The sequence below is a fragment of the Tamandua tetradactyla genome, chromosome 13 (assembly GCF_023851605.1).
Source record: "Tamandua tetradactyla isolate mTamTet1 chromosome 13, mTamTet1.pri, whole genome shotgun sequence".
NCBI lineage: Eukaryota > Metazoa > Chordata > Mammalia > Pilosa > Myrmecophagidae > Tamandua > Tamandua tetradactyla.
In genome coordinates, this window is record NC_135339.1 from 57,953,607 (window position 1) to 57,969,598 (window position 15,992).

A 15,992-nucleotide genomic window follows, 5' to 3' on the forward strand; every position below is an offset into this window, starting at 1 on the left:
GGAATATTAGGGAAGAGTGAAGTTATGAGATGTTGCAGCATGAAAGAGCCTTGGAAGCATTACGCTCAATAAAATAAGCAAGGCACATAAGGACAAATATTTTATGATATCACTTATAAGTGATGAATAGAAATTTGCAGAGATTAAAAAGTAAATTAGAGGTTTGGGGAGATGGGAGGAGCAGAAGGGAGAGTATTTATTGAAAACAAGCACACAGCAAATAATGGAACCCAATTCTGTCAAACACCACCGCCCTTTGGTCTTGCCTCCATTCCAAACTGCCTTTGACATGTTTTCATAGATGAGGTGAGTACAGTAGAAAAAGTGCAACATGATAAATAATTTGGAGGTCCCAGGAATTTGGTTTTGACTTCCAGTCCTTTGCCCTTCCCACTACACCACACTCTGCTCAGAAACACAGCATGTCATGTCAGACGTTCACTCTGAGTTCAAAAAGAACCAGAACTGGTTTGACGTCAGAGCCTGAATTTGATTCCACCTCCACTACGGGGTGACCAACGCTCCCGCACCAGTCCCTTGACTACATGGAGCTCAGCCTCCATGTAAATGGCACCCACCCCTCTGCCCTGCTTCAGATTAGAGAAGGTTCATGGTACACGAAGTATGTGGCACACAAAGGGGTTCCAATGGTAGCTATGGCAGCAATTTATATTGCAATCCAACGTCCCTTTAAAATTAGAGATTTTTTTTTATTATAAAGAAAAGGAAATTTGTGCTTATGGCAAATGGTCTAAAGTAACATCCTCTCTCTCCCCCTGCGAAGAATCCAGTCCTGTTCTCTAGATGGAACTATTCTTATCAGTACGTTCTGTGTCGTTCCACAGATTTTCTTGGCATTGGGAAGTATATATTCATTCTCACACACAGAGGATCACACAAGTTCACAAGTTGCTCTTTTCACTTAATAATTGTCATGGGTTGCATTTCCCAGGAATCAGACTGAGAACGCTTTATTGCGGAGTGGCTTTAGAATCAAAATCTGTGGAAGGGAGGGGCCAGAACCAGGGGTGAGCAGAAGGAGCAGTCAAGATGCTCTGCAAGCCTAACAGCCGTGGCCAACCAAAAGGGAGCTCTGAAGTTAAAATGGACCATCAAAATTGTCCCAGGTTGTGTTGATCCCAAATCTTGGGACTTTACACCTCCCCACCCGTATCACTGGGCAACCTGGGAAGACTGTGACCCTGGGCAAGGCAGCCAGGTCTCCACAGTGGAGGCCGTCTCTGAATGCAACCCAGTGTCCACCACAATAATGCACTGGGGTCACAGTAAAACAGAGCCCAAAGCTGCCCGCAGATGCCACATGAGAACTCTAATGACGTAATGGCATTTGACTGACCAGGCCTGCTCTTGGGCTATCTGTCTGCCAGCTGGAGGCCCAAAGGCTGTAGATTCAGTGAGTCTGGCTGCCCTGGGTTTGTGTCTCTCTTAAATTCATTTTGTTTGAGTTTTTTTCTGTCTGGGGACAGTCACCATCACCTTGTCTTCCCTTTTTGACTGTAAAACTTCTGGTTCCTCTTTGACTGAGATGGGGGGTGAAAAGTGGGGGGAGGGGAAGGGATTAATTCTCAAGACATGTTTTTCTGACGTATATTGAAAACAAAGTGAGGAGAGGATTTCTAGCTGCAAAAGATGAGCACACACACACACACACAGATAAAATAGTTAAAAAAAAAAAAAAGATGAGTACTCAGAGTCATTTACAGGACAATGGGCCCTTCCTAGCTACTTCCCCTTCACTAGTCTTTCAGTATTTTTCTTAATTCAGCACTTCTGGCTCAAATCACAAGGTGAGAATTCGGGGCCATTGTGCCACGCATGATCTGAAAGGACCCATGCCACAGCTCTGCTCAGACGATGCCCTCGTCTTAGTTTTCCAGGCTACTACGACAAATACCTAAGACTGGATGCCTTAACCCACAGGAGTTTATTGTCTCATAGTTTTGGAGGCTAGGAGTCCATAATCAAGTTACCAGCAGGCCATACTTTCACCAAAATCTGCAGCATTCTCAATCTCCACCTTGGTCACATGGCAATCTGGCTCCTTCAATCTCTTCCTCTGGCTTCTAGTTCCATGTCCAAACTTCCTCTCCTGATAAGGATTTCAGTCTAATTGGATTAAAGTCCACCCTGATACTATTTGGTCTCATCTTACTAGGATCTTCAAAGATCTTATTTACAAATGAATTCCCACCCACAGAACCAGGGGTTAGGATTTGAATATGTCTTTATGGGGAGTAATGACACAATCCCAACAGCCCTCAATGGTGCACACTCCAGTGGTGCCCCCCACCCTCACCTTTTCCCACCCTCACCTTTTCCCACCCTCAAATTTAGGCATCTGGGAGGGTATTGACCAGGCCCCATCCTAGGGTTGGTGACCTCTTTGAGAACATAAATTAGGTCTTAACTGATGTTATTGGTGGGAATGTAAAATGATACAACCATTTTTTACAAAGAGTCTGGCAGTTTCTTATTAAGCTGAACAGCACGTAACCCAGCCATTCCACTTCTGGTATTTACCCAAGATCAGTGAAAATCTACATTCACACAATGACTTATACATGAATGTTATAGCAGCTTTATTCATAGTAGCACAAGCTGGAAACAATCCAATCATCCATCAGATAAAAAGTGTGGTATGTTTTTCCTATGGAACACTAATCAGCAATAAAAAAAAAAAAGAGGTATTGATACACACAAAACATAGAGCAATTACAAAAACATTATGATGAGTGAAAGAAGACACAAAAGATTACATACTGTATGATTCATTCCTATGAAACCCTAAGAAAAGCAATTTATTCTATAAGATCAAATGCAGATCCATGGTTGCCTGGAGTTAAAAGTAGGGTGGAATTGACTACAAAAGGGCACAAGGCAACTGACAGAAATATTCTATATCTTGACAACATGCTGATTACCGGGGTATGTAAATTTGCAAACTTCATCAAAATGTACATTTTGAATGAGTACATGACATTGTAGACAAATTATATTTCAATAACATTGATTTAAATAATAAAATACATGTGCAGGAATATTAAAGAAAAATACAAAATTGGATGGTTTTGATTTTCCAGATATTTTACTTATTATAATTTAACATTAAAACCATGTAATAAATATTAGAAAATCAATTCATTTAAATCATGCTATTAATAAAGGAGAATAATCCCAAGACTATCTCAATAGGTGCTAAGAAGACTCCCAGAGCTAAGACTCACATTCCAGAAACTAGTAAGAGAAGAAAACTTCCTTAACCTGATAAGGTTTAGCTACCAGAAACCAGGAGCAAACATCATGTATAAGGGTGAAATAAGCATTCCAGTTACAAGTGCCTGCTAACACCTATGATTCAACACTACACTGGAGGATCATTCCAGAATCACAACTGGGTCTCATCAAGGGAGATACTGTCTCCTAGATGTACTGGAAGAATGGAGAAGGGAAGCATTTTCGTAATCATTATGATGGGGGTGTGAAACTGGCATTCATTGAGTAGGTATGGGCCAAGGAAGCTAGATATTTGCAATGCCGCGACAGTTCCATAGATCAAACAATTGTCTTGCATTCTACACAACATAATAATGTCCTATTCTGTTTTACATATAAGCATAAGACTTTTTTTTTTTTTTTTTAACATGGGCAGGCACCCGGAAACGAACCCGGGTCCTCTGGCATGGCAGGCAAGCATCCTTGCCTGCTGAGCCACCGTGGCCCACCCCATAAGACATTTTTGCAAGGACTTAATATACACTGAAATTTTCCAGGAATGAAACTATTGCATAATTTGAAAGAATATTGTCCTTTGTTTTCTCCAAGATTTATCAAGTTGCCTGTCATTTAGAAAAATCTTGGTACCTGAAGCACCACTGTAGACATTTGAATAGCCTATACAACAACCCTGTATCAGTCTAAATTGTAGCTACCACATTCCCAGTAGTAGTGTATGTAGGATACAAACATCTGATAACTTCATTTTGGAACCCAAATTTTATTTTGCATTAGTAATTAATGCTACATAATTTGGGATATAAATTTGGTAGAACTGAGAACCATTGTTCTAGTACAGCAAGCAAAATAACTGAGATAACAGGGGAAAGGAAAAATAGAAGCTGTCATTATTTCCAAGAGATATAGTTGCATTCTTAGAAAACTCAAGAGAGTCAACTAAAAACCATTAGGATTGGCATTACTATTGTAGTTGTTTTGGACAAATGTGAAAGGTATGGTTGATGGTGATATAAACATGCAATGGCTTTATTTTTTCTCAGTAAATATCGACTTTGCTTTGCAACCCCCTTTCCCCACCCTAACCCTACACTGGCAGGGGTGAGGTGGAGGATGATGGTAAAGACCCATGAATTTCCCTTCTGGTAAATGGAGTGATTTTGCTCAGTATGACTGATAGTATCAGTCGCATAAAGGTGTTTTACCCTCTCTCCTCCTGCTCACTGCACCAAAGGTCTCAGCAGACAGAACTAGGCTATATTATTGGATCCTGGAAATGTCGGCCTGCAGGGGAGACTGTGCCCTGGCGCATGCGTGATCAGTCCTCAGTGAGTTGTTTCCCATCTTTGTCAAAAAAAGAAAGAGAAGTGTTGGGGTGGAGGAGGAGAGGGAAAGAAAATTTTAAAAAGAAAGAAGGGAAAAGGGACATAGTGATATGCTCCCAAATATTAAAGTACTTGGCTCTCTTGGGGGCAGGAGATGTCCGGGAGCATAACTGATGGCTTTTGCTTTACATAAGTCTTTATTTTAAAAACCTTAACAATATTTTTCGCAGTTCTATTCCCAGGTATAAGCCCTAGAAAATTAAAATATATGCTAACACAAAAACTTGCACACAAATGTTCGTAGCAGCACACATTCCTAATGGCCAAAAGGTGGAAACAACCCAAAATGTCCATCCACTGATAAAGAAAGAAATAAAATGTGGTATATCCATAAAATGGAACATTATTAAGCTATAAAAAAGGATGAAGTACTAATAAATATTACAGCATGGATGAACCTTGAAAGCATTATGCTGAGTGAAAGAAGCCAGACACAAAAAGTCACATATTATTCCATTTGTATGAAATATCCAGACTAGGCCAATCCATATAAATAGAAAGATTTGTGGTTGCCTAGGGCTGAGGGGGTGCTGGGAAGGTTAGGGGGTGATGGATAAGGGATGTGGGCTTTTTGGGGGCCTTTAAATGAAAATGTTCTAAAATTAACTATGGTTGTGGCTGTTCAAATCTGGGAATATACTGAAAACCCCTGAATTATACACTTTGATGGGTGAATTGTATAGCATACAAATTATAACTCAATAAACTGATTTTTGAAACATTTTTAAAAGCAGGTATTGGTTTTATACTAAGAAAAAAATCATGATTTTCATCTATTAAAAGGTTCATGTTATCAGATAGATTTGTTATATATTAAAGGTTTTTCAAAAAAAGTATTATAATATTTACAAAGTGCATTGAGTCCCCTGGACAATTACTCCTATAAATAGGTGGGTTATATATCAAAAGTGGAAGGGAATGCAATGTAGTACTAGAAAGAAAGAATGAGAAAGAGAGAATGGGGGGGAGGAAGGAAAAAGAGAAAGAGGGAGGGAAGGAGAAAGGAAGGAAAAAGAAAAGACAAAGAAACATACAGCAGTGAACAAAATGGAGAATATAGAAATGGATTCAGCTAAATATAAACTCATTATATATGGTAAATTTTTTAAAACTATGCGGTAAGGACACTTTAATGAATGGTGTTGGAATAATTAGATAGTGATTTAGGGAGGGAATTAAATCAGAGCTGTATTTTACAACATACTGCAGAAAGAAACTCCAGATGGACTGAAGTGTTAAATATAAAAATAATATTAAGTAAAATAAAAAAGAAATGAAAATGAAGTACTTCCCAGATTTGTGGATGATTAGTAAATCTCTCAACTCAAAAACAATAGACAAGTATCACTAAAGCCAGACATTCAAATACATAGTTTTTTTCATTTCTACACTTGAACAATGAAGCAAAATTAAGATAGTTACCATATTTTAAAATATTTATAATAAATATGACAAAAAATGAATAGCTATACTATAAAAAGATCTCATATTAGCTATTTTAAAAGAAGAAGAAGAAAAGAGAAAAAGAATCCATTGTGTAAATGGGCAAAGAAAATGAACAACTGGATTAGGGAAATTATTAGTGAACATACCTATATCAAAATGCTCATAATTACTAATAATCAAAGAAATGCAGATTAAAGCAACTGCGTTCTGAGTGTTAGCACTATTCTATTATCCTACCAGCTGCCTTGGATTTTGGACCCTTACTTGCTTCAACAAATATATCTGGTTTCCCCTTCTCTCATGTGCACAGAGCTAAATTAGTACTCAAATACAATAACCTCATGATCTACATGAGGTTAAAATTATCTTCCATTACTTCTCCTTTTTTTCCCTCACATACATGCTGCATTTTTTTCTGGAAAAAAAAAATGGTTATTATACATGAGCTTTGTAAAAATACAGTCTCCAATTCTTCTTTAAATAAGCAAGTTATAAATCCATAAAGCATACATATATGTCTCTTGATTCCTTCAGAAGCCTTGAGTAGGTCCATTCAGTGGCTCCAATAGGACAGACTCCCCCCAACACCTTATTGTGTTCCCTGACTCCCAACCCTTGCCTTGTGTTCTTCCAAAGACACCTGGCATTGTCCCCACTCAGCATTGCTCCATGAACTGTTTCTACTTCCTCTCTGTCGCCCCAAAACTTTGCCCCTCACAACATGGGTAGCTCCTCTCTGTTAATGACCCCTCAAGTCTCTTGCCACATATTCCCTCTCTCTTCTACATTATTTCCTGTGTAGTTAGATTCAGGTGTCAACTTGGCCAGGTGACGGTGCCTAGTTCTATTGCTGTGGACTTCAGTCATCAGCATGTGAAATTCATCAGCGGCTGATTACATTCGGAGTCAATGCCCTCCGCAATGACTGATGTTTAATTTAATTAGATGGAGGCTTAAAAGAGAGGTCAGATGAGCGCTCAATACAGTATAGCCCAAGCAGCTCAGCCCATCTCAGCTTGGCCCAGACATTCAGAGATGCAGAAAGGAATCGGCCCAGGGAAGGCTATTGGCACCCAGAAGCCAGGAGAGAATGCCAGCAGACGTCACCCTGTGCCTTCCCGTGTAACAGAGAACCTCAGATGAAAGTTAGCTGCCTTTCCTCTGAAGAGCTATAAATTTTTAACAAAATAAATCCCCTTTTATTAAAAGACGGTCCATCCCTGGTGTGTTTCATTCTGGCAGCTTTGGCCAACTAAAACATTTCCCTTCCCCTTTACAAAGAAAGGTGTTCATTGTTCGTTCAACATCAGTGCTGTTAAATTACCCAAAAAAGCACAGTAATTTAATTATAGCATTTAAAGGTAGTGTAATGTACATTCTCACACCCCTATGGATGTGAAAGTTGATACAAAGGCCATAAAATTGTGCATTCTTTTCGACTCCATGAGCCAACTCTTTAAAACGTCTCCAAAAGAAATATGTAAACACACCACAGCATGAAGATATGGCGTTATCCATTACAATATTTATAATAGAAAAAAAAAAAAGTTGGCACTTTCTAAATGTACATCAACAGGAAAGTAAATTGCAATCCTGTTCCCTTGCAAAGAATGATTGGAATAAGGATGGATGCCTAACTCAATCCATCAGCTGGCCAGTGACCTACCATTTGTGTGGCCTGGCTAAAACAAATAACCTGAACAAAAGTCTCTCACACTTAAATTAAGAACATTGCTGCCAGTTGAGTGCCAATATTAGAGAGGGAGTATCATTTGGATCAGGGGTTTACAAATTTTCAATATATTTGTTTGACCAGTTTGGTTACAGTTTTAAATTGGTCTCAAATTTTCTATTGGTTTAAGTGTTTTCAATGTATGTTGTGGATCACAAATTTGAAAGTGCATAACAATTATCTGAAGGGCTTGGTAAATACAGAAGCTCTCATATCCCCAGAGTTTCTGTTTCAGTAGGTCTGGGGTCGGTTCCAAGAACTGGTAGTTCTACAAGTTCCCAGGTGTTTCTGATGCTGCTGACCCAGGAACCACACTCTGAGAACCTCTGATCTAGATGTCGGCGAGGGGCAATTATTTCTGTTCCATGGACAAGCAGCAGATGGGTGCAGAAAGCAGAAGGGTGGAGAACTTCAGAGAGAGAAGCACGCACACCCATGGTTCCTGACCACTTTCCAGTTCTCATGAGCCCAGCTGCACCTTGGTTCCTGATTTTAGAGTCCGTGCAATCTTTCTTCAACCTTACACTGAACTCCCTTTTATTTAATTTGAACAATCTCCCCTCCTCGTAATGAAAAGAGCCTGTCTAGTACACAGTTGAAAGGATATTATGCCCTCCACTGGAGACAATGTTAATTATCCCCAAACGCATTATAACCCCCTAGATAACTAAGGTTAACAGGTTGAGATTTAGACAGATAGATAATTAGATAGACAGACAGACAGATAGATAGATAGATAGATAGATAGATAGATAGATAGATAGATAGATAGATAGATAGATAGAGATGAGATAGGTATTTGCACATCTTTCTCCAAGCTCTCTCTCTCTCTCTCTATATATATATATATATACACACACACACACATAAGAGTTTTACTATTTCTTTTACAGAAATTAAACCATTCTATGTTAGGATCAAACTCTGCTTTCGTACTAGACCAAAGCATCGGTGGCGTAAACCAGGTGGACGTTCACTTCTGTCTCACGTAGCACTCCCGAGGTCAGGACCGGTGAGGCAGTTCTGCTCTCTGAGGTCATCTGGGGATCCAAGCTCCTTGCATCTTGCAGCTCCACCATCCCTTGGAGTCTTGGAGTCTTTAGCTGGCCAGTCACGTATCTTGATAAAATGTGGAAGTTCTATTACCAAAGGAAGAGGGGGCGAATGGATCTCGAGAGACATTTAGCAATATCTGCCACAGAGACTATACATAATACTCTGCAACTTCCTTATTTCAAAATGTCTCTCTGTGTCAATAAAGATAAAACTAATTCCATCTAACAGTTGCCTATCTCATTGTAGAGTCACGTCATAACGTATTCAACCATTTCTGTAGTACAGGCTTTGAGGTTAAGTCCATCTTTCCGTCCCTATAGTTTCTTTAATAAACATGTTTGTTCATAGATTTTTTTTTGCTTACTAGAGCTTTTATTTCTGTAAGATGAATTGTCCAAAATGATTCAAAAGATATGTATATTGTTTATTATTATGGATATTGCCAAATTACTTCCCCCAAAGGCTATAGTAAGTTACACCTTCACCAGCAATGAATGAGAATCCCCATTTCCTCATATTTTCATTAGTGCTCTTATTTTTTTTGCCCAGCTGGATAAGAAAGAAACTGTACCTCCTTACTGCCTAAATTTGAATTTCTCTGGGTTCAAATGAGATTGAGGGCATTGGCATATCTTTACTGATAATTTTCATGTTCTCTTCTGTGTGTTGCTGGTTCATGTCTTGTATCAGTGAAGATCCTGGTAGGAAGCACATTTCACCCCAGAAGGGATTGCAAGGACGGGACCATTTACAGAGCTGTGGGCAGGATGAAGGGAGGTAAATAACATGAATAGCTAACGAGGCACCCTGACTGGAAACAGTGGGAAGTTGTTACTGCCCCTGGGGCTGAAGGGACAAGCCAAGGAACTAGGATTACTCACTGGGGATGGGAACCTTGGAGGCAAATCTACCCCCACAGGAGCCGTTGCATTGGAAGCACTTAGAGGCATATCACGAGAAGAGGGAACGACCCCAACCTTTCCCTCCTCCTACCCTCCAATTTCCTGCTGGTGCTTCCTGTTGGCCAAATCTAATGGGGAAGCCAGTTAAGGATCCCAGGTTCACAAGGGATCTGGGGAACAAACAAAATAACAGCACAGCATCCTTTACCCTTTTACTATCAGGTGTGTGTCTTTGCCCTATCAATTTGCAAAAACTCCTCAAATACTAGAGATATTAACCCTCTGTCTAATAACGTGTGCACATTTTTTCCCCAGTCCATCACAATCCATTGATACTGCATAGAGTTTATTTTTCCATTTAACATTTTACTTTAAATAGTCAGGAATGTTTTATGGTTTGGGATTTTCTGCCTTGCTTAAGACAGTCTCCATCTTTACCCCAAGGTTTTATAGTTTTCTAAATGTTCTAATAGTTTTTTCAACTTTTGTATCTTTGGTCCATTTGGAATCTATTTTTGTACAGCACATGATGAAATCTATCTTTGTTTTCTTCCAGGTAAAAAGCCAATTTTACAAGCCATGTAAATCATATTTTCCCACTGAAATAAAATACTAACTTTATTATATAAGTTTGGAAAATATACTTACTATAAATTTACTTCTGAGCTTGCTGTACCACTCAATCACTAGGGGGAGTATCCTGGGGGAAAGTAGATAAAATCATTTAAAAGCCTGTATAGAAAAATCAAAGATTGAAAATGGCCAAGAAATTGATGAAAAAGAAAAGAATCATAAACAGAGATGATACACCAGATGTTAAAATTTTCTAGAAAGCTCTTCTAATCAAAACAGTATGATGTTGACCCAGAAACAGATGAATAAATGAATACAAATTAAATTTCTCAAACTTTCTTCAGTCATATTCCACTACTCTAAATGTGACAGCTAACTTTAGTCTTTTTATTTTATCTTTGAATCTTTATCTGTAAAACTCAAAGGGCGGCCTCCTGGATATCCCAAACACACCAGCTTTGGGGGGAAGATTTTTTTTTGCCTCTCTCCCTCGCTCCGTCCTGCACGTCTGCCTCACTGGGTGCTCTTAGAACATTTTCACGGACCATTTCTTCTGCTGAAGTCTCCAGCCTCCCATCCTCTAGGCCACTTCACTTTTTCTGAATTTACCCATCACGTCCATCAGTTTCTCCCCATTTCTGTCACCACTCCCTTTCAATTACTCCAGGCAATTAGAAATTCTTCTCTATTTTGGAGAGCAATGCTGTTTTATCTGTGTCATTCTAAGCTCTAGATTGTATAATCATGACAGTCTACTAAAGCATTTGGTAAAGCAAAGATAACTCACTCTCTGAGGAAGTCTGCCTCCAGCTTTTTGGAAGAACAAATTTTTCTCCCTGCTCCATTTAGTTGTAATTACAGTGTCTGTACGTACAAATCTGTGTTCTACATTCTTTCATGTGGTGTCATTTCATTAAATGTATATACATATAAATTTGTGTCCCACTCTTTTTCATTTGATGTTGTTTCATAAGTAGTTTTCTCATCATGTCTTATCTCTAAAGACTATTATTCCATCATGTAGAGCTAGCGTAATTGACTTAATGATTTTCTAATGTTGAACATCTAAGACAATTTCATTTACTTGCTGGAGGAAAACATTTTTAAATAAATAGAATTCTCTTTCTTTCAAAAAGAATTTTTTAAGTAAACCCCAGGAGTAGGCAGCATGGGGGAAGAGGAAAAGTTTGAATTTTTAATGTGAATTTTTCACAGTACGATTCTACCAATTTACAATGCTGCCAGTAATGAATATTTCTCCACAGCCTCACTTGTGTTGGATTTGGCCAATTGTGAAAGTGGCCACCCATCCCTTGGGTGGTCAGTTCTGAGGCCCATTCTGCATTGCTCCTTAGAATTTACAGAGGCAAATTATACCTTGCCATTATTTCCATTTTCATGCCCTTTGATTACTAGCAATACAGAAAAGTTTACCACTCATTTAAAATTTGTATTTTCTCTTCTGTAAATTGCCTGTCTTCTCTGTTCATCATTGACTTCTTGATGGTCTTATTCACACTGCATGGAGGGTAGATGTTAATTCTCTATCATACCTGCTGCAACTACTTCCTCCAATCTCTTCTTTATAGGTTTTCATAAAGAGATATTCTAAATTTTTTACCATGTCCTAATTGTTTATCTTTTTTCTCTTTTTATTTAATGTTTTTTCAATATTGATTTTCAATAAATTAAATACAAATTAACTTCTGAAACTTTCTCCAATCATATTGGTTGGAAGGTAATAGGAGTATATGAATTCAGCTTCTACCATTCTGCCACTCTGAGTAATTCTGTGCAAATTACATGGCCTCGCTAAGCCTTCTTCCTCATCTGTAAGGTCCTGATATCATGGCAATGGCACTGAGCTCACAGGGTCCTATGAGGATTAAATTAGATAATGCATGGAAAGTACCTGTGCACAACATTTGATAAAGGTAGTTCATCATTGTTATTATACTTTTATTCCTTTAATAATCAGAAAAATGAGCTTTCCATAGCTGTGATAAATGGCTAATGCATAATTGTTATTAGTAGCTTTATTGTTAATCTCATTCATCCGTACATAGCTTATTTTGATGTGTTTGTGATGGGTGAGTCTGAAGCAAGAGAGGGGGTTGGAGCCCACACACCAGGCTGTAGCCATCAGGGATTCTCCTGGGAGCAGTAAAGGAAAGAGAGGCTTATAATGAAGCCAGAGGGGTTCATAAATAGGCTGTCCAGATTAGCACCTGCCAGTAAACAATCAGATGGCAAGAAAGGAGCCACAGAAGGTAGCACACCTGTAAACCCAAGTGGACAATAACTTGGAGTCTGAAGGACAGAATGAGGAAAAGCAGCGTCGACATGGAGCAAACTGAAACCAATGAGAGTTTTAAAACGTGCCAATATTTAGCCAACGTGCTCCACAATGGCCATTCTGTGAGACACCGAAACACATAGATTTTGCTAGAACGTGCGTTTCTGTAGTGAGAATCACCTCATTGCGGGGAAAAGAAGTACAACCATCATCAGGAGTGCAAGTGCATTCAGCTCAGCTGCTCCACTGCCTGCATGAGCCCTTTGGCTGTATATTAAGAATATTAAAAATGAGCACCCACGTCCAGGGCCCTTTACCCCAGCTCCCAGCCTACAGCCGGGTCACACTATCTCCTGGACCCACCTGAAGAGCAGCCCCCCTGGCCCAGAGCCCTCTGCCATCTGCACTGTTTCAGCACCCACCAGGCCAGCTCTAATTAAAGCAATGCCAGCATTTCTGCTCTGTTATATTTATACATTTCAGATATCCATTGTGGCAGCCTCCAGCCTGTCTGGGCAGCCCAAATTATCTCCTTATGTGCAATCACTATTTTTAATAGAGTTCTGGATACAGATTTGCATAGATTTGGAATGTTCTGCTTCTAACCCTATTTCCCCTCCACTAGTCCTATTATTCTTACTGCTTGATTTTTCAGGAATGCCTGTGTGTCACTCCCCATTTGTTCACTGCCTCACATCCCCTAGGCCATACCTTGCAACCCCAGGCATTGTTTTGGGAAACAATTCCACGCAGGCTCTGACCTTTCTCATGTGGCCAGCCTCATCATCAGTGTACACCGCTATCTCTTTCTGACCCCGCGGGGCTTTTCTGATGCAGTGGTGTGGGAAACCAGCAGGGCACACGTGGCTCTCACCTATGTGCAGCCCAGCAATGCGAGGGTGCTATGATCCTTTGGGGCAACTCTCTGCCAGTGACGGATGGGATCCCATGGGTGGATGCTTATACACACTTCTCTCTCTCGTTCCTTGGGTAGTCAATTCTGATGCCCAGTCTACACTGCTCCTTCAAAGTTCCTACTGGGATCGGAGCTCAGTTGCCCATGGCTGTGACCAAGGCTATTGGCTTGACTTTCCCTTCTTCCCTGGGCAACCTCTTAAGTCTCTTACTCCTGCTTCTTGAGATCACCTACCACAGTAAATCACCTACATGCTTGTCTTTATCTCAGGTTTCCAGGGGAACTAAGACAGCATATGCTCCAATAAAATTGAAACATCTTTACTTACTTACTGTAGCTTACTGCCCAATCCTTCCAAGTGGCTTTTGTCATCCCCTTCCCCAGGACCTCCTGGAACTCCCTGTGATGCCCCAGCTAAATAAGTAACATCTGGCATAGCTGGGGATTGCCTGCACTGTGCTCCAGCCCTACAGCAGTATATGTTCTGACTGATCAGCACATTTGCCAAACCAGTGTTAAATATTTAGATATCACCCTAACGGTGAGATGCAGATACAGATAAGTGCCTTTTTAAGTTCCTATCTTCCTTTTAACTGTGGCTTATTTGACACATTCCAAGTAAACTAAGGACTATTTTAACAGGCAAGACTAGAGGACTAGGTAATTTGGACTATAAATCCACCAGGGATGACCAAAAAAAAAGCTGGACAAAATGCTAAAAGTACTGAGAGAACGAGCAATAAAACAAAAAGTCATGCTGCCAAGATCTGAAGCTGTCTGTTTTGAAAGAGGCCTCTTAAGAGGTGGAGAAATGGAGCCATGTCCAAAAGGACAATATTTGGGGCAAGGGGGATAAAAATTGGAGGCAAGGCATGTAACAGGTTGGGAGACCCTCGAAAGTCCCCCTCATGGTTTGTTGTTGGGACCCCAAAAGTTTACCCTAGTAGTAAGGGGGAACCAGAAAAAGGCCAATTCTTGCAGAAGCCCAGCAGTGAATCATCTATCACGAAAATGTGATGAGGGCAATTCTGTATTGTTTGGTGCCCTCAGCACTGCCTCTTCAGGGAAAAATAACATTCTAGCTCTCAAGATATTTCCATATTCTTTCAGGTACAAGGTCCTGTATTCAATAAATAACCAAACACACAAGGAGAAAAGGCAAAGCAAAAGGAAAGAACAGACATAGAAACAGACCCACAGGAGATGAAAATAATGGAGCTTTCAGATTTAATTATTTAAATACCTATGCTTAATATAGTTAGAGAGATAAAAGACAATATTCAGAATCTTGGCTGAGGACTTCAAAGTATAAAGAAAGAAATAATAGAAAATCGATCTCAAAAATATTATAAAAATTGTAAACATAGTGGGTGGATTTAGCCGTTTATTTCACTCAGCTAAATTGAGCAGTGAATGGAGTATGGTTCAGAAGAAAATGTCCATAATGAAACACAAAGAGACAGAAGTACCCTCAAAGAATGATAGAGAATTTATGCTGTGATCTCCAGCGTTGGTTTTACTAAGCCGCTTTTGGACTTCTTTTACAGAAGAGGAAATCAGAGTTGGCAAGAGCTAGTTTAATACTTACCCAGAGGAATAAGCATGACAACTTTCAGACAGGCACCTCTGTGCTCTGTTTCATTTAATTGTCTCAACAAGTCTAAGAAGTAGGAGCTATTCTCCGCATTTCATGGGATGGATACTAAAAGTCATGTAACTTATACAAGGCTACACATCCCCCCCACTGCCCCCCCAAAAAACCCGAAGATTCGATACAGGTGAATCCAATTTCATGCCCATGTTCTCTCTACTACACCAGACTATTCCTCAAAGTCTATTCATTCATTCATTCAATGAATAATTATCATGCACCTATCAAGCATCAAGACTGTTCTAGGAGTTAGTGGTACAGTGGTGAATGAAGCAGACACAACACCTGCCCAGAGGGAGCTTATATTCTAGGGGTGGAAGGCACCTGAGAAACAAACAAAACATTGGGTGACGATCAGTGCTTTGAGAAAAAAAGCAGGGTTAGGAGGGAGAGAGATTGATGGGGGAGGTTGTGTGCTATTTCATAAGCAGTGGTCAGGAATTGCAACCCTGGTAAGGTGATCTTTGAGCAGAATCCTGAAGGAAATGAAGGAGGGAATCTTGGGTTATTTTAGGGAAAAGCAGTTGGAAGCAGAGGAACTGTAAACGCGTAGAACCTAAAAAGGGAACATGCTTGCAGTATTTGAGGAATGGAGGAGGTAGGGTGGGTAAAGTGTGATTAGGATGCCAGAGGGGTTAGAACTGGAAGGAAATAAAGTCAGAGAGGTAGGGGAGGGCAGGGAAACAGATTATATAAAATCTTGTAAACCATAGTCTTAGTTCCCTATTGTTACTGTAACAAATTGCCTCAAATGTAGTGACTTAATATGAACTCGCTGCCTTA

At 39.8% G+C, this 15,992-nt stretch overlaps 1 protein-coding gene across 8 annotated transcripts in view; it reads left to right on the forward strand.

The window, feature by feature from the left end:
- Positions 1-15,992, forward strand: part of LOC143653172 (uncharacterized) — a 42,136-nt gene that overhangs the window by 1,613 nt on the left and 24,531 nt on the right. For 5 of the 8 annotated variants that reach the window (XR_013161138.1, XR_013161141.1, XR_013161144.1 and 2 more), the window contains one exon: positions 4,487-4,580. The exons of 2 other annotated variants lie outside the window; for them this stretch is intronic. The gene's annotated coding sequence lies outside the window, so the exon portion shown is untranslated. Of the gene's footprint in view, positions 1-4,486; positions 4,581-8,708; positions 9,087-15,992 lie in introns of those variants that run through there. One more of the 8 variants, XR_013161145.1, reaches the window with a different exon arrangement.